The sequence below is a fragment of the Pagrus pagrus genome, assembly GCF_965226575.1.
Source record: "Pagrus pagrus genome assembly, chromosome: 8".
Classification (NCBI taxonomy): domain Eukaryota; kingdom Metazoa; phylum Chordata; class Actinopteri; order Spariformes; family Sparidae; genus Pagrus; species Pagrus pagrus.
This window is the reverse complement of record NC_140192.1, coordinates 23,941,251-23,959,778: the sequence shown is the minus strand read 5'-3', so window position 1 is coordinate 23,959,778 and position 18,528 is coordinate 23,941,251. Positions and strand designations below refer to the sequence as shown.

At 42.2% G+C, this 18,528-nt stretch overlaps 1 protein-coding gene across 3 annotated transcripts in view; it reads left to right on the top strand.

The window, feature by feature from the left end:
- adgrv1 (adhesion G protein-coupled receptor V1) overlaps positions 1 to 18,528 on the top strand; it is a 122,210-nt gene that overhangs the window by 69,920 nt on the left and 33,762 nt on the right. The gene's annotated exons all lie outside the window — the stretch shown is intronic.

Sequence of the window (18,528 nt, the reverse complement as noted above, 5' to 3'; positions counted from 1 at the left end):
TGTGTGTGTGTGTGTGTGTGTGTGTGTGTGTGTGTGTGTGTGTGTGTGTGTGTGTGTGTGTGTGTGTCAGAGCTTGTGCGGTGATAGGGTCCGGCTCTAGGCAGCAGTTTGTCCTCCCCTCAGCAAGACAACTGAAGATTGTCTGTGTTGAGTGGAAATTTACCAGTGCATATGTACAATGTAAGTGAGCCTCACCTGGTCGTAAGTGTGTGTATGTTAGTGTGGCATTTTCTAGTAAGGATGCAAGTGCAGTCTATATATGTGCAAATGTGCATGGAAGTTTTGGTGGATTATCCCCTTCTGTCGTCAACATTGCAACATTGAAGAAACATTTTTATAAAGTGAGAATTGCATGATCTTTTTAAGAAGGTATTTGTTGATTGGTTGTGTTGGTCCCTGTACAGCACAGTTATAACCTCTGTCTATCTAGAACTTTGTAAGTCCATCAAAGTTAATCACATTGCACAAATTTTCTCCAAAATAAAACAAATACACAGAGAATCTGATTTGGATAGTTGTATATGGTCCTAAATGTAAAATAAAAACCACACTCGTAGATCACTATTTATTAGTTTTTTTCTGTCTCTCCAGGGGACAGGTCACTGCCGTCATACGTCTGCATTTTATCAAAACATGAATCAATGACAAAACAAGACAGCAGGGTCACAAAATTGATGGATATTCTGGTTAGAGGCCTCCTTGAGAACACGATGATGGTTTCGTTTCTCTTTTTATTTACACCCCTTCTCTCTCCTTTTCTAATTTTTTGCAGCCCCGCAGGCACTTCATCATCCCACTTAGATTCAGCCTTTCCCACAAGTTAATAAAAAATCAGAGGCCTTAAGCCATGGCCAAAGAGATTCCCGAAATAGAATGAAATAATATTTCCTGATGGGACATGATATAATTACTAACTGGCAGCTCAGAGTCATCAGAGCAGTTTTACTTCTGCTGTAGCACTGTGTGCCAGTAACTGAAGTGTCACTAAACAAACTCTAAAATGTACATCATCGACAGTTAGTAAAATCACAGGCACTAAAATAAATTTAGGCCCGTTATTTCAACAGCATATGAATCTGTTGGAAGTCATTAAACATTTATATTCAAATGTTCCCAAGCCCAGTACTTTTTAGGTCCTTGTTGAGTAATAACATGAGTGACAGAATTCTCATTACTCAGCCTGTTCGAATACAGTTGGGATTTTGGAGACGTGTGTGTGCTTAAACACACATATTCAGGTGCGGGTGTGGGAAAGGAAAATTGTCTCCATCACTATTGCAAACAAAACACAATTTGATTTCTCATCCATTGTAATTAAACAGCCCTCCACATCCCAGACAGCCTTTCCCACACACTCAGTGAAGTGTTTACCCCAGTGGTCCCAGTGCTTTATTCCAGTATCTGGGAGGTGTTTAGGTGATTCTTAGTTCTGGTTATAGAGGATTTCCTGTTAGCTCTGGGACTGGATCCAGCATTCAGACGTCTGCGCCCCAATCCACAAACACACACACGTGTAAACACTAACTTCTGTCCCTCCCATACACCACCCACACAACCCCTGACGTCCCGTCTCTGAGAAGAACAAAGACGCAGTCTGATTGCTGTTGGGATTCCTTAAAGTTCCTGTTTGTCGTCAGTGTGCATGTGTACGTGGGATGGGGGTGTTTATGATTTTGGAGAGCATGCATGCAGTTTCTCAGCTCTCCAAGAATTGTGTAATCCAAAGCATCCTTGTCAGTAGACAGTAAGATCAACACAAGTCTTTGTAGATTTAGTGAGTCACTTTTCCTGAGGAAGTTTATCTTTTTCCTTCACGACCAATCAATCATTAAATTCATAAACAGAGAGAGGTTTTGTGTTTCTGTGTGCGTGGGTCAACTTCCCCAGTTTACATCAGAGAAAATGCCTATATCGTATCATATTCAGTGCTTATCATTGCAAGTATATGGGAACAAAATGAGAACGCAGAAAGGGGGAAAATAACAGAAAATATTGTGTTTACTTTTTCCTTCTTCTGTCCATTTTCATATTGTTCCAGTGGATTTTTCACAGATACTTCAAATATGTGCAAAGTATTTTTTTTACAGTTCCTCTCCTGTTAGCATCATTTTTGCTTTAATATTATCAAAGAATAATCAGCAAGATAAAGTACACAGCTTGCCCTTATTAAGATTTAATACAATTCTAAGCTCTTTACTGTCTGTCAGCCCGAGCTAATGGCAGGCAAGTGATGGAAGGGTATAAAGTATCAGCAGTCAGGGCCTGTGTTACTGTGTGAGTGTGTGTACAGGACAGCGGAGAGGTGAAGACGGCCTCTTGGGAGACTCACGTTACGCTCTACTGGCTGGTCCAACGCCTTGTGCCTAGTGTTGCCCTGACCCTTCTCCTCTTCATCTGATCTGTCTCTGTTCAAGTCAGCAGCATCTGTCTTCTCACTGTTCATTCTGACCTTGTCTCTTTTGCCTGATACTGTAAAATGAGATTAAACCATTCAAAGTAATAGCTCATTCTTAGTGAGAAAATCTTCTTTCATGTCTTCATTTTCTTGTTTTACTTTCATATATCTTTTTGCCCCTCTGGCTTTTTCCTTCTCCTGTCTCCTAACCTTTATTTCAGTAAATGATGAGTAATGTCGCTGCTTCTATTCTCTGTCCCTTTTATCATTTTGGCTGCTGCTGGGCTTAGCTGGGAGCCATGACATTACGAGCTGCAAAAAGACTGTCTCACTCTGTCTCTACCCCTCCTTCTCTCTCTATCGTTGCGAAAGTGGCTGGTCACATCCTGTGTGACTCATCAGTTTGAGCAATGACGATATTTTCACATGTTGCTTTTCTGTAAACTGATTACAGACACTTGACTTGCTTTGAGAGACTCACCATGTCTGCCAGAACCATTTTTATCAAAGTATAATAACATCATCAAAAATTGAATCAATGCCAGTCCTTAAAGATACCCTGTGGAGTCTTCTTGTTTCTTATAGGAGCACATTGTAGTCCAATCCCAATACACCCCTTGCCCTTCCCACTTAGCCCTACCCATCCGCTTAGCACGATCATGCCTAGGGGTAGGTGTCCAAATGGGATAGGGGGGGTTGTAATGATTATTTTCTTTGTTACAAGCATAAAACAATGGCTGCTGGTTTGCTGATGTCTCAGTACATAACTCTGTAGCTAGCTAATGTTACATTGTTATTGTTGATTTGTGCATGACAGTCCTGCATTTTACACATTTTAATGTTGCATTCTCCAACTCTGATGACATATGACACCCATCATTTTACTTTAAGTCCAGCAGCAAAGTTGCTCCTCTAATTTCAGCACAGACTGACAGGGTTGAAGCACAGACTGCTAATGTTTAGCCTATAAAGCCCCATTAGTGGCCAGGTAATGAAGCAGTACTTGGTTGACTTGAGTTGTTCATTGTGATAACACCAGGTGTTCAGGTTAGCCAAAAAAGGGACCCAAACGCGAGACACTAAGGCAAGCAGGAGGACGTAACAAAAAGTTTGGTCAATCAAAAGAAAAGACGGGCAATAAAAGTTGGCAACAAAAGTAGGTATCCAAGAGCACAAAAAGCTAAACAAACCAGGATAATGTGAGGACACAGGCAGCAAACGCAGGAAAAACATGAGAATAAAATAAGGCCAGGGAACAGACAAGAAATGCAGGACTGACGTGAGGAAAATAAACTGACATAAACTGACAGAGAGAGGGAAAGATTCAGACTTAAGAGACAGGTTAAACTAATAGGACAATCAAAAAAGTTGGGTAAAAAAACACAAAGACAGGAAGTGGAAAGTAAAACATGAAACATTAGGATAAATCTACCAAAATAACAGGAAAACAGCCAAACCAAAAACACAAACTATGACACCAGGATTGCTGCAGTAACAGAAGAGAAATCCTCAGAGCTGAAGAAGGCATGTTGGAAATGTCCGGTTGCGTTTGTTTACATAAATGCTATCAATGACAACTGGGGGGTCTTGAAGGTTTGTCCCATTTCATTGGGGGAGAGTTCAACCACTACCACTTGTACCTAAGGGACAAGGGGGCCCTCAAACAATGGGTAGAGGTTAAAGTTGGAAAAATTAAATTGAGCCTGTGTCTTTCCTTGAGGCCTATCCGATGTGCTGGACATATTTATTTTTTCAAAAAACTTTTGCAAAATAGCACGTATTTTAAATGTCTTGACAACCTACATTGTTTACATCAATGACAGCTAGCTTTGACGGGTTCTTAGCAGTCCCCCCAACTAACTGCTGATCAGTTGCGAATACATAGTGCATGCAGTGTTTGGTTTGTAGACCATCTACTTTCCTAAGTAGATTATCTGATTTGACAACAATCAATCAGTAGACATAGTCAGAAAACTACATTAGTTCTGAGACTTTAATTTGTTTTCGTCTGTAGTAGACAGCCTTCTGTCTGATCATCTAATATCAACTTTACAAAATGATTACACAGTATCAAACCATGAAATCTGCACCACAGAATTAAAAGCTCAGCTCACCTTCTCTTTGTCACATACAACTCATGACACATGCTTCATTCCATCACGTTCATGATGATTTAAAGCAATGTTTCACTAATGTGTGTCATCAAGTCTCAAACATGTTCCTGAACACTCTACACAACTCTAAACAGATTGAATCTGTTTCGTAATAGAAATTTAACCACCGTCTGTAGCTCTCACCCACGTGCTGTTGCACAGACACCTTAAAGGCAGCAATTGTTCATGATTTATTTTTGTTGTTTATCTACCAGGGTGGCCAGACATTAGTCATATCTGGATTGTATCCAGAGGTTGGCATCAGAAAAACACATGCACAATGCGATAATTGTGCCATCCTTTTCAGTCCAGAACAGGTTTTTCTTTTGCAAACTATTGCCCAATAATATGGTAAATTGGTAACTGTATGTTCAGTCATTAACTCACTTTGCTTAATATTATGATCCAATATAAGGACATAATTTACCTGTGCAGTATTTATAATGTGCAGTTACTGTGCTTTTGCATCGGTTTCAAGCAGTTATGGTTAAGTTGCATTAGTGGTGTTGGTTTTTTAACAAGTAGTGACAGACTCTGCCCTTTCTGGACTCTGGAAGTTACAAAAGTGCCAAAAGTGTGTTGTCCTAACAGCTGGTGACCGTAAAAGTACTTCCACGAACTTTCCCCTATTTCCAGATAAAACACAGTAAACAGGAGGCCGCTGTAGCCTTTCTCCTTCATCAGGGCTCTACACAGCACACATCCATGAGCAAATCTTACAAGCTGTCAGTGCCAAATGAATTATTAATACAGAAGCATGGACATTCTGCTGCAAAATGTAGTTGTTTACTTTTTTATGAAACTGGTGCAGTTATCTGGTAATGTGAGGGGTTTACAGATCCACTTTTAAGTCTCCTGAACTGCTCACAGACAGGTCCGCACTGATAATATCAAACATGTTTGAAATTTACGATTTAAAATCTGGATGGCTACATTGGTACTTTCTGAGACGAACCGCAACAACCAATGAGAGAGGCATTGCGGAGCAGGTGATGGTGCTGTCAAGCAATGGTAAACATTGTAGCCCTTGAGGCAAATGTTAGCTAGCATACTGCTTTTGACGGAAACGTAAAATCTCACCTCTAGTTCCCACTGAAGAATAGAAAACCTGAGTTGGCCGCGTCTCCCCACTCATCTAGACACCGTCTCCTTTTGTTTTTTTCTCACTGCAACATGTAACTACAGCAAGTTGTTGCACGATTTTAATCAAATTGTGTTTATGTCTGCTTCCCCATGAGAGGGATTACATCTGAGCCCAGCTTCAGTCTTCAGAGCCAGAGCATTAAAGCCACACCCCAGTTAGATATTCAGATTATACTGATATTGTGTCCTTATTGCACCAAATTCGACACTGCACTCCTCAGCAACAAACCATCCAAGTGTGAATTAGACCAGATCAACGGTTCTCAAAAATGTCCTGCTTTATAGTTAGATAACAAGTCACTGGGTTAAGTCTATAAATACAGAATCCAAAATAGATATGGATAAATATTCTGCTGCAATATGTGCATTCAAATTTTATATGAAATGTATGTTTCAAAGACTCACTCTGCACTGTGCACTTACAGAATCTATGAATAAACTAAATCTATATCCAATAGATATGACCTATTTCTTTTCTTCGGGCTGTAACACATTACCTGCTTCAGTAGATAAATGACAATGAACAGATCGATATCTGGGCGTAAAATCACTTGTGGCAAGTCAAGTCAGATCAAGGGCTTGTATCATTTATCAGTTGCTGGCAGCCCTGTAATCTTATTTCATCATGGCGGGTTCATTATTTAAGAATTTAAGCCCATTGTTTAGTAAATGTACCGGCATAAATAAATCAGTTTGAAATGTAACGTCATTGATATACTTAGTGTTGTACAGTACTACATAAACTCTCAATGCAGCAGCAGGCACCTTTTACCTGATTTTGTGGAGTCACTGAGTTTGTCATCAAGGGCTTTATCAAACAGGCTGCTGACACACTGAATGATAAACAAAGTGGGAGCCCACATTTGTCAAAGTCCTCGCTATCCTGCTCTATTTTTGGATTTCGACAGCCTGTCTTGGCAGAGCTTTTGTGTGTAGAGCGGCGGTTTAGAGAAGTGAAAACGTGCTTTAACCTGAAGCTATTGAGGTCAGTAGTGTTGCCATACTAGCGTGATGTTTGCACTGGTTTTCTAGGTTAGGTTTACCAGGATGTTTCCCAATTGCTGTAACATACATACAACACGACCCATTCACATGAACGCTGTCTGGTTCTACCTCTGTTGCACAGTATTTTAGCCATTTTTGTATTCTCGTGAAGTCATTTTCGGTGAAGATTCTGTCAAAAGCCTTTAAAGCCATTTGAGGTCTTCTCATGCTTGACTACAACATTAGAGCAAGGGAGAAAGGAAGAGATTGAGTCAGCCCTGTGATGCCAGCTTAATTGCCTGAAACAGAATGGGAGTCGCCTAACTTCCTCAAAGAGTCAGGAAATGTTGAATGGAGGAAGGAAATTGCGAATGGTAATCAAATAAAACTGTATCTATAATAAGCTCTGTTGTCTAGCAGATTGTTATCAGTCTACTTTGTCAGTTTGTTTTTAGCTTTGCTTGAATCTTGAATCTCATTTTTATCTTTAGTATAATTTAATAATTTTGAGCAGCAGGAGTATAAGACGATGACGACAGCAGGTGCTCTGCAGATCGCAAGTGCGTTTACTCACAAACACAACATATCTTAGTCATAAAAACATAAAAAATACACAGATAAGCACTTACATGTAGATTCAAGCACACCATGTGAACATGCTCACACATACAAATACATTTATACAAACACAAATGCTGTTCACGAACCAGCTCCATGATCTCTCATAGTTATGAAACACATGCATATGCCTGCATTAATGAAGGCACAAACAGAAAAACAATCACAGATGGCTGTATGTGCATGTACCCACTCATTCAATCCACTCCACCCTATACACACATACAGTGAGAGAGAATACATAGCATCACAAACACAACCCCAGCCTTCAGCTCTAGGTCACTTTGACCTGCAGGGGTCACTGTAGCTCCATAGCTAAAGCCAAGTTCAACAGTGGCTGTGAATGAAGTGTCTGATCAATGACTCCCCTGAGCTCTTATTTTTATGACTAGACATTTTTTGGAACACACTAAGACATTGCTGCACTGATGTCCAGACGAAAACGGTTTGAGTGAAATCTTCCATCTTTTATAACTTGAATAAATCCAACTGTAGAGATGTTTAAGCCATACAGAGGAGGCCCACTGAGACATTATACAATGCATGATAGTACAGCTGTGGCTCTAATTAAGTCTAAATTACACATTGAGGTACCACAGCACAGTATAGAGGCAGACAAATGGAGCATACAGTGTTTAACTTGATCACGCTCTTGACAAATTGATTGGCCCTACAGTCACAGCCACCCATTGACTGACAAAGAGCTGCTACAGATGAGCCAGCTAACACGGAAGGGATATCTCCTCAATCGATGGCCTGTTGGACAGCAGTGGATGAAGCCGCTTTACTGGGTCTGTATAGGTTTCTGTAGGCTTCCTGTCCAATATGATTAGACTTGCCCTCATTCTGCAGATGAATGGCTGAAGCGTGAAAGTACTACCGATATGGTAGTGATGCAAGAGGTCACCATTACAAGATCTCTGTGTGCTTTCTTGCAAACATGAGTGGCTTAAGTCTTACCTGTGATGTAACTCACATGGCCCTCTCATAATCATATCAGCATGTTGAAAAGACATGTTACATATCATTTAGACCAGACCTCCATTTCTCTCTCTCTGCCGCTGATTCTAAATCAGTGTCACATGAAAATGGAAAGATGGCCTGAGCTATTGACTAAAATCAATTCAAGGGTAAAAAATCAATTAAAGGGTAATTCCACCAATTTTAGACATTCAAGGGGCTCTATTTAACAATTTGTAGCAATTTACATCTATTAATCACTTTTTACATTGGCCATATGTGAGCAGATTGTAACGTGATGTGAAAAATTAGACCTTCCCCGTCTCTTCTGGTTGCCTATACAACAGTGTGATATGTTTAAATTGTTTAAACCTGTTGACTGTGGATTTCTTTGGAAAGGACTAGGATCAGATTCTGTCCGACAGTCCAAAGGAAGTAACTATATGCACGTCCTTTGGTGCCTTGTCTCAGTGCCTCTCTCCACTCCTAGCTAACATTAGTTTTATAAATTTCAGCACAACACAGAATTTACACAGAACCCCTTTAAAATGTGTTTACCTTTCTTGGGGAGTACTACAGAATATATGAAAAAATAGCATATAACGATGTTGATGAAGGTTCTCAGTCACCCAGGTCTTGGTAATTCTAGGTGCTGTATCGTAAGCAACTTAACTTGTTTCAGTTTCTTGAAGACGTTTCACCTCTCATCCAAGAGGCTTCTTTAGTTCAACTAACTGGAGGGGAGTTGCAGGCTTTTAAACTCTGTGTGGGAGTGTCCTTACAGAATCGTTAAGGACACGTCAGCTCTGAATTTCAGAGTCGTTAGGGCCACTTGTGGGTCATAGACCCAACCAGCCTTCATGTGGGTTGCTAGGGCTAGGTGAGCCCAGGTGTGAATGGTTGTAAAGCTGTTTGGGGAGGGAACTCAGTACTGCATTGTAGGTGGGTGATTAGTAATGTCTTAGGCCACCTCCTCTGTTCAAAGACGGTCGTTACAGTTTGACATAGATGGATTTTACTCCTCTTTCAAACCATCCGTCTTCTCTGGCCAAGATTTTTACATTGTTGTCCTCAAAGGAATGATTTTTCTCCTTCAGATGTATGTGGACAGCAGAGTCTTGACCTGAGGAGTTGGCCCTCCTGTGCTGTGCCATTCATTTATGGAGAGGTTATTTTGTCTCCCCAATGTACAAATCTGTGCAGTCCTGGCTGCATTGAAAAAGCATAAACTACATTACTCTGCTTATGCCTGGGTGTTTTGTCCTTAGGATGGACAAGTATCTGCCTCAGCGTGTTGGTAGGTTTGAAGTGAACGGGGATTTAAGATCCTCCTGAGTTTCTCAGATATTCCCGTGACATAAGGAATGACGACGTTGTAACGTTTTCTGTCTCTTCCTCTCTGTCTGCTCCAGATCTTTAAGAGGTTTTGACAAAGGTCCAGTTTGGGTAGCCACAGTTTTAAAGTGCTCCCCTGATGTGCTTCTGTTCCTTCTCCTTCCCCTCTGTCTTTGTGGGCACGGTCTTAGTCTGATGGTGTAGGGTTCTGATGACCCCCAGCTTGTGCTCCAGTGGCTGACGGGAGTCGAACAGCAAGTATTGATCTGTTTGTGTAGGTTTTCTGTACATCTCAATGTTGAAGCTTCTGTCTTCTTCAATGTGTACTGCACAGTCCAAGAAGGGCAGACTGTCTCCTCTGACATCTTCCCACGTGAACTTGATGTTATTGTTCACAGCCTTTATATGTTATGTGAAAGCTTCCACTTCCCTTGGTCTGATTTTGACCCAGGTGTCGCCCACATACCTGAATCAGTGGCTTGGAGCAGTTCCTGTGAAGGTAATCAAGGCTCTGCTCTCAACTTCTTCCATGTGGAGGTTGGCCACTATTGGGGACACCGGTGAGCCCATGGCACAGCCGTGCTTCTGTCTGTAGAAACCTTCACTGTACTGGAAGTAGGTGGTCGTCAGACAGAGGTCAAGTAAGGCACAGATGTGGTCTGGGGTGAAGTTGGTTCTGCTGGACAGAGTGCTGTCCTGTCGCAGGCATTTTTTCACCATCGTAACCACTTCTTGAGTGGCAATGCATGTAAAAAGTGATGTGACATAATAAGGAACCATTGTTTCGTCTGAGTCCAGTGTTTTCTATCTCACCTTGTTGGCGAAATCCTGTGAGTTTTTGATGTGGTGTTGAGTGTTACCGACCAAATGAGCTAGGATACTGGCTAAGTGCTTGGATATGTTATAGGTAACTGAGTTAATGCGGCTGATGATGGGTCTTAGTGGTGCTCCTTCCTTGTGTATCTTGGGGAGTCCACAGATGCATGGGATGGCTTCACTGGGGTACAGTCTGTAATACAATGGTCTGTCAATGGCTTTGTCTTTTTCCGTTTTTTGCAGATATTCTATAACCTTCTTTTTGTAGCCACTGGTAGGATCTCACGTCAGTGTCTCATAGGTGTTAGTATCACTAAGCAGATCAGTGACTTTGGTGTGGTAGTCCACTGTGTTTAGCACTACAGTGCACCTGCCTTTGTCTGCCGGCAAAATGGTGATGTTCCGGTTCTTTTTTGCGTGATGCCAGGGCCTTCCTTTCCTCAGTAGTGTGGTTGGAGGGGGGTGCTTTTGCATTAGCAAGGACGGCTGATACCTTCAACCGTAGTTGTTCTGCCTCTGTGTCTGCCAACTACAACAACTTGCTGTGATGAGATCTACTACCAGCACCTGTTCTGGAGCAAAGTTCAGTCCTTTGGCAAGGACAGCCTTCTCCGGTTGGGTGAGCTGTCTGTTTTTTCACCCACTTCTCTTGTATGTCACATTTACTGTGCTGTTGATGTCCTTATTTCTCCAGGTGAGAGCTTCTGTTCTATGCAAGTTGCTTTGACGTGACCGTAATGTTTGGAATTGTCGTGTCTGCCATTCCTTAAGTTTATTGTGTTGTGATGCTTGTGCCTTCTCAACAAACTTGGAGACATTTTCCAGGACATTGCTTGGTAGCAGTGATGCTCAAATGTCTGGTAAGTCTAAGTGAGTGCATCAATGGTGAAATTAATCTGTCACAAGCTTTCATTGAGTAGCTGGTTTTGAGCCCTCTGAAGGATCCTTGTGGCCCTGTAGTATATGAAGCCCTTTGTGGCTCCAGAGGAAGCTGCATGTAATCTGATAAATTTGCTTGCAGTGATGTCACTCAGTTGCTGAGTATAATGGCTAATGTAGGCACCAGGTTTGGAAATGGTGATAAAAACGTTGATATCTCTGGTTCTGCTGTTTCCATTTTGATCATTTGTTTTTAACCTGTCCATTATGACTCCAACCACAGGGCAGACCACTGGACTGCCTATATTACTCACAATGCAACTTAGCCACTGAGTGACATCACACAAGGCAATTTATCGCATTAAATGCAGCAACCTCTGGAGCCACAAAAGGCTTTACACTACTTTTGCACATGTGCAGTAGTACTCCCAAAGAAGCACTTTAATGTGTGAAATTGGTGGAGTAACACTTTAAGTTTTGTGTATCTCATTGAGACTGAAAGACCTTGGAGGAAATGAAACAAAGAAACTCCTTTCACAGCACATTGTGGTCATGTTTTCATGTTTTTTTTTAATCATGATTTACTGTGTAGCTTTTTATCTCTTGACCCAAAATAGCATAAAGCAACTAAGCTCAATGGTCAACACCATGGTAGTAGATCGTAGAGGACTAATTTTGAATTGGTGCACACCCATTTTATGTATGCACCAAAGCACATACACAGACACAGAGGTTTGTGGTAGAGCAAAGTAGACCCATTGAGTGTGTGTGTTTAGGGAGCTGACCTTGAGCAGCTGTGTTTTTATAGGTGTGTGTATGCACATGAATTCATGTGCGTGCGTCTCGTGCCTTGCAGGCCAAAGAGTTCTCTGTCTGCTCTCCAGACTGGTTCACACCAGATGTTGAGGAAGGAAATTCAAGAGGCGTCTTGAAAGTGGCCCTGTTGTGATGAAAAGCAGCTGCAGGTTTGCAGCAGTAGACGCTCTTTGACTGAAGTGTGAATGGCAGAAAAGCGAGGCCTGCTGGAATGCAGCTAAATGTGCTTCATGTGGGTGGCACTGCTGAGATCTTGTGTATGGGGGAGTAAGCATGAACATTAGTAGGAGATGCAGGAACAGCAAAAATGTTTAGTCTTAAACTACACAGAAAACATCTTGTTATTTGAGAAAATACTACTTCAAGATCACAATTGAATACAATTTTGAAAATGTGCTCTAATTTGAATATGATGCAGGAATACAAAAAAGAGTACTTAGCATCTGGTGTTGTAAAAAGTATTTTATCACTTAGTTTTTCATTCAGAGCTTCAGACTACACCAAACAAATCTGAGATGTGTCCTTGGTTTCGGCATTCCCTCAACTTGAAACAATAACACCTATTACAGTGTAAATTGTTGACAACGTTTGAGCTTGCTTCAATTGCTCATACTCTTCAAAGTGCTGACAGTCCCCCAATGCTGCGTCACAGCGGATCACAGTGAAACTCAGAAACCTGCAGGCTCTCAACTCATCGTTTATTCTGGGAATATATCAGTCATTCCCAAAATACCTGTTAAAAGCTCTTGATATCATTCTCTTCTGCTTCACAGAAGCACATGGACAGTCTGTGGCTGTATCACTGCGACTGCTCACGTAATCAAATGTTGATGCAGTGTTGTGGTTGTTTGAATGTGAAACAGACTAAAGGGGAGTGGGTGTTTATTTGCCAACAGCTGGCTCAGCAAGTAAGCCTCAGCCTGAGGTTCAACCCAAAACAACCATGAACTTTACTTCTCCACCCTGACCTTAAACAACTGGGCATGCTATTCGAGAAACATTTGAGATACCTACTCATTAACACGCATGCCCAGTATGCTGGGAAAGTGTCCAGTGAGGCTCAAAATGGTCAAGATTTAATTTTAACAGTGGCTCTGTTAACACCAGTTAGATTTAATCATTTTCCATTTCAGCTGTGACGCAGAAGTTCACACAGGGCTCTTCTGTTTTTGTTCTTACTTATTTTTATTTTAACAACCTCACATGTCCTGTCAGGAAAAATGTTAAACCTCTCATTCTCCACGCAGAGTGGCCTACTAACCCAGCTATCAGCCATCCCCATGTGACCCGCTTCTGGCAACTGGCTGTCCCGTGTGCTTCAGCACACAGACACGCATAATCAGAGAGGCTATTGCACGTGAGGAGAGTGACAATGTAAAATTTGGCGTTGAATGGACCTGAAATAAATACAGTTTCCATTCACCTTACTCAAGTTAAAGCAGGCATACTTATAGATAAATGTGTACTTTGAAATATTTACGCTGCCTTTGCTGATGTTGCTAGAATTGTGTGAATTGGTCAGCTGTGAATGAGAAGATGTGGTGTGATTGACAGTGATGAGGACTGAAGTTGCTTGATGGGAAGGCATTGCTTCAGTGAGAAAATGATGAAAAGAGTAAGGGTGGAATCTCATATTTCTCTTTCTCCTTTTCATTTTGCTTTATCTTGCTTTATCTTCTGAACAAAGGCATAAGAGGAAACACCCAGGGTGCAGGCTGAGGCTGGAACCAGCTAGATCAGACCGGTAGCTGTTAGAGAGAAGGGGGAGGTGAAGGAGAAGAGGTGGGGGGGTGGGGGGGGGATGAGATGAAGTGGAGCAGAGGGTGGAGAGGGACTTGCGGGTATAGAAAGGGATGGGAGATGGGAGGCTGCAGGAGGGGAGAGGTGGAGGTTAAGCGTTTTGGACACGAGCGTAGATGGATAGTCTGGCAGGCAGACAGCTAAGGCCCCATTCCCTCAGTGATGTAATGCATCAGGCAGATGCTATTTTTAGCCACACTGGTACTCCTAGCCACGTTAGCGTCAGCACGCAGGGGCTATCGATCAGCTGCAAAACTCATTGGGAGGATGAGAGCTGCAACCAGCAGCAGCAGCACAAAGTGGCTGCACCAGAATATTACATTTCCTGAGTGCAGTTTGTTTTTGCAGCATTTTTCTGATCCCCTTTGTAAGCCCTTATAAGTAAATAGTGATCTAGCTATTGTATGCAGATGGCTTTAAATTGTTTTGTACTGTATGGTGTTGTGATTTAGTTTATGCTAATGCTTCTTATTTGTGTCAGTCCTGTTGATTACGCCATTTGGCATTAAGCCAGTCATCTTCTTTATCGTTTACTACTGCAGGCAAAAGGTTGGAAAACAAGTGGGTTTTTTTTTCTTTCAGACCTGCTTAACATATCAAAGCGAGGTTAAATCCTGTCTTAAGATAAGTAGAATCATTCCCAAGGCAGCAGTAGATCTGGAACAAAAACAACAACAATGAACTGACAGTCTCTGGGGTGCTTCGAGGCCACGAAACAAAAGCATGCTCACTGATTGGCCATTTAGCTAAGAGATGGACTAATAGTTCTGGCTTAAGATCCTAGGCCTGTTGACAAGGCCACAAAAATTCAGTAGAAGAATAGCTGCTTTGTTTTCTACTTTTTATATGTATTCTCCTGCCCTATCTATGTATATCTTACTCTATTTGCTCTCTGACAATATACTGGGTGTTGTGGACTAAATCACATGTGCTTGAGACAGAATCTTGACTTGTTATCTGTGTACAATGGGGTAATAAATTAGAAGCATTCAGGCATTATGTGTGAGAGCTTTGGTGGTTCCTGTTTTACCAGACACGAGAGTGTGCACAGAACACACGCTACACTGACATGACTTGTATTTAGAGTCCTGCAGCACCTCCCAGTCTCTGCTTGTAATAAGTCAGTAGCCTGAGGGTCCGGACAGGTCGACTCCTGGTGTCTTGCAAAAAGATAGAAGAAGGCTCAGGGACAAAGGAGCAGTAGATAGATAGGGATTTGATAAACTGTCACCTCCCCACCCTACTAACCCATCCCTGACAGCGCTGACATGTACCTGTCTTATTTTCACAATGGACTGAACAATGGCCATAGTTGTATCCATGGCCTCCATACCCATTTAGCTAATCTCAGCTAATAAGCCTCCACAAAGGCCATATCTATATCAAGGCCAGCCCTGTAACAGTTTGCTGCTGACTTGCTGAGTCGCTGTACTTGGTTGTCAAGGTGTAGGAGCTTCACCATCAAAGAACAAATGGATATAGTTTGATTCGTCCAAGTACACCCCTCCGTCCTTGCAGGGGATTCTATAGTCAAAGGCTGTTACCTAATAGTTCTGTCACAGTTAATAAGTTAAGATAATGTGTATAAGTTTGTATGTGTAAAGTTTTGTCATGAAACCTGATTGACTCCAATTTACCCATATTCAACCTCCCCCTCTTTTGTTTTACTCTAAGGTTAGTGCTATGTGCTTCGTGACACTTAGCAGTTTGTTTGTCCTGAGTGTAATTACCTCTAGGGAGGGAGGAAAACTCCCCTATCTGAGTCACACCCTATTTCTCACGCTAGTTTCAGGACAGAGGTTGTCTTCAGTGGTGTGGTAAACGGGTTCATGCCAGGCTAAGAGTACAAGAAATTTGGGATTATTGGTTTAGGCCCTTATTTGGTACTGATGTTAATTTCTCATAAGCAAAGGCCACGCTGCTCCTGGTGCAGCGGAAATGTTAGATGATGATTTCAGAGCTTATCTGGAGTTTTTAACCCCAAAATTTCATAATTTACCATTTTCTTTTAGCCTCATGGCCTAGTACAGCTTAACATGAACATTAAAATGACAATATAAATAATCAAAATAATAAACACTCCAGAGGAAGATCAGTTTCTGTAACCCATATAGAAACACTGATCTTTTTAAATGGAGTTTCATGCCCTGCCCTGCTTTTTTAACCAAATGTCAAAAGGTGTGATACATCAGCCAGACCTTAGTGAGCAGTGACAATAGAGTATTATGTAGCAGGCACAAAGGCAATAAAAAAGTCCTGTCAGAGTGTGCTTGTGTGTGTGTTTACCTGTCTGTGTGTATTTCAGGGCCTGTTGAAAAGGCAGATGACAGTCAGACAAGCTCTGATAAATAAAATCTTTATGTAACTATCACCTGTTGATTCATCCAGACTGGTACACCTGGTTTCTATCTTTGAGGTGAGCCAGATAGTTCTTAGCCCAGCTCCATAGGGGACTCAAACACACAGACATATGCACATGTGTGGGGTATCCACCTGTTAGAGAGTCCATTCACGCCACTGCACAGAAACACACTGACTTTCTTCTAAGCCCTTTGCTCTCCTTTCCATGGAAGGGCATTTCTCTATATACCTGTTATGTCATCATTTCAGCACAGGTCAGTGGTTTCAGTGGTTCAATAGCTATCCCTGAGGCTATTAGGGTTTGTCACGAAAAGGCTATAGTAAATTGGTGCGGGTGACTGCTCAGAGCCATGGCATGTTAAGATTTAGACTGTTGTTACATGTGCTGTAGATACGTCCAGATTTTAAAGCCCCTAACATACACACTTATAATGTATCCCACAAATGTGCCCTTGGTGCACACAGCCACAAAATACCTAAAGTAGGCTATCACTCCCTTGCATGCCACACTTGATGGTGCCTTTGATTTTCCAAAATTAGAGCCTTTGGTGTAAAACAAACATGCCTGTGTGTACTGCATGTTTGCTTATGATTATGTGTCCAGCATCCTGCACTTGATTTAGCACTTCTCACTTGGTAGTTTCCCCATTGTTATGAGAGGATGGATGTCTGTCATACTGTGCCTATGGCCAAATGGCGCTAACTTGCTGCCAAAAACACACAACCGCTCTGCATAATCTTTGTTCCCATAAGGTACCTGAACAGCCGCTTCACTCGGGCACATATCCAGGCAGTCCGGGAACGAGTTTCCTTCCTGTGCCATCCCTCCCACACACACCCTGCAGGGCTTGGATGGGAAAGTGACTCATGATTCTTGTTTTTTTTAGAAAAGCCCTGACTTTTCCCCTTAGTCAACAGGAGGATGCAGACAGGGTTAGTAAGAGTTGGAAAAAACAGGATCGCTTATTTAGGGTTTTCCTGGTGGGTTTTCAGAATGCAAGCAAATAAGACAGGGGAAAAACCCTACAAGGAGGGAGAGAAAAAGACTGAAAATACACTTGCGCCTGTGGAGAAGAGAAAAGTGAGGAGTGACTAAGTTGACATCCCCCTACTCAAACAGGACAGATTAGTGGTGCCATCTGAATGGCATGTCACTTAATATCATTCTTTATCAGGAGTAACCTCAACACAAAACAAGGCCAACAAATACAAGCGGAGAGCACATGTGGCGAGCAGGTCATGTCACAGCTCACCATACCTATTTACCTGGTTGCTATAGAGACTGTCTTGCTAAGCAAATTAGCCGAAACCATCTGGTGGCACTGAGAGTATACGTTAGCTTGTTTTGGAGATATAAAGAGCTCAGCTGGTCTGTCTTCAGAATCATTGGTTTGGCTTTGTTGAGTCAAGTCAAACAACTGTTGAGGTAACAGAGATAATTACTGTATGTGTAGGGTAAAGAGCCTCGAAGCTTTGTGTGCTTCTGTCTGACAAATGAGTGTAATGAATATAATGTAAGTAACATTTGACATCAAGTTATCCTTCGGCCCACATCCCTCGGCTCCTTCTCTCTCTCATTCACCCTCTTTCTGGTCCGTGGAACTGGCAGCGGGCCGACAGGCAGCAGGTTATGTAACAATCGTCCGGCTGCACCGGCACCACACTCTGTCAGTGCCAGAGGTTAATGAAGCTCTCTGATGGACGGCAGAGCAGCAGTATTTTCTGCTGCCCTCATGGGTTTTCCACACAGTCCTGCCTCCAATGTTACAAATTGAATTTTGGCCCAGATGCGTTCCCGCCTACTAAACTCTCTCTCCCTTTCCCTCCTGCTATCTCTCTCTCTATCTCTCTCTATCTATCTATCTATCTATCTCTCTCTCTCTCTCTCTCTCTCTCTCTCGCTCACACACACACACACACACACACACACCTACACGCACACATACATACACACTTACCGCAAGCTGTTTTCTGCAGTGATTCTGCAATGCCCTTTATTCTGTTATTTCGGACAAGTGTTGCACCCACACGTTTGTACAAGTCTTTGTGCGTGTGGGATGATGCGAAAGGAACATATTTGTCAGTGCTGTTTTCTGTTGTTGTTTTTATTTTTGCCCATGCCTGCATAGCTTGCTGCATGGTGATGTAACAGGTCTGCAGGATAGGATGTCTCTGTGGGAGGGGGGCTATCTGAGTCCTGCTGTCTCCTTTAAAAATGTATAGACTTTAAAACAAGCCTCATGCGCAATATGACCCGCTGACACTGCA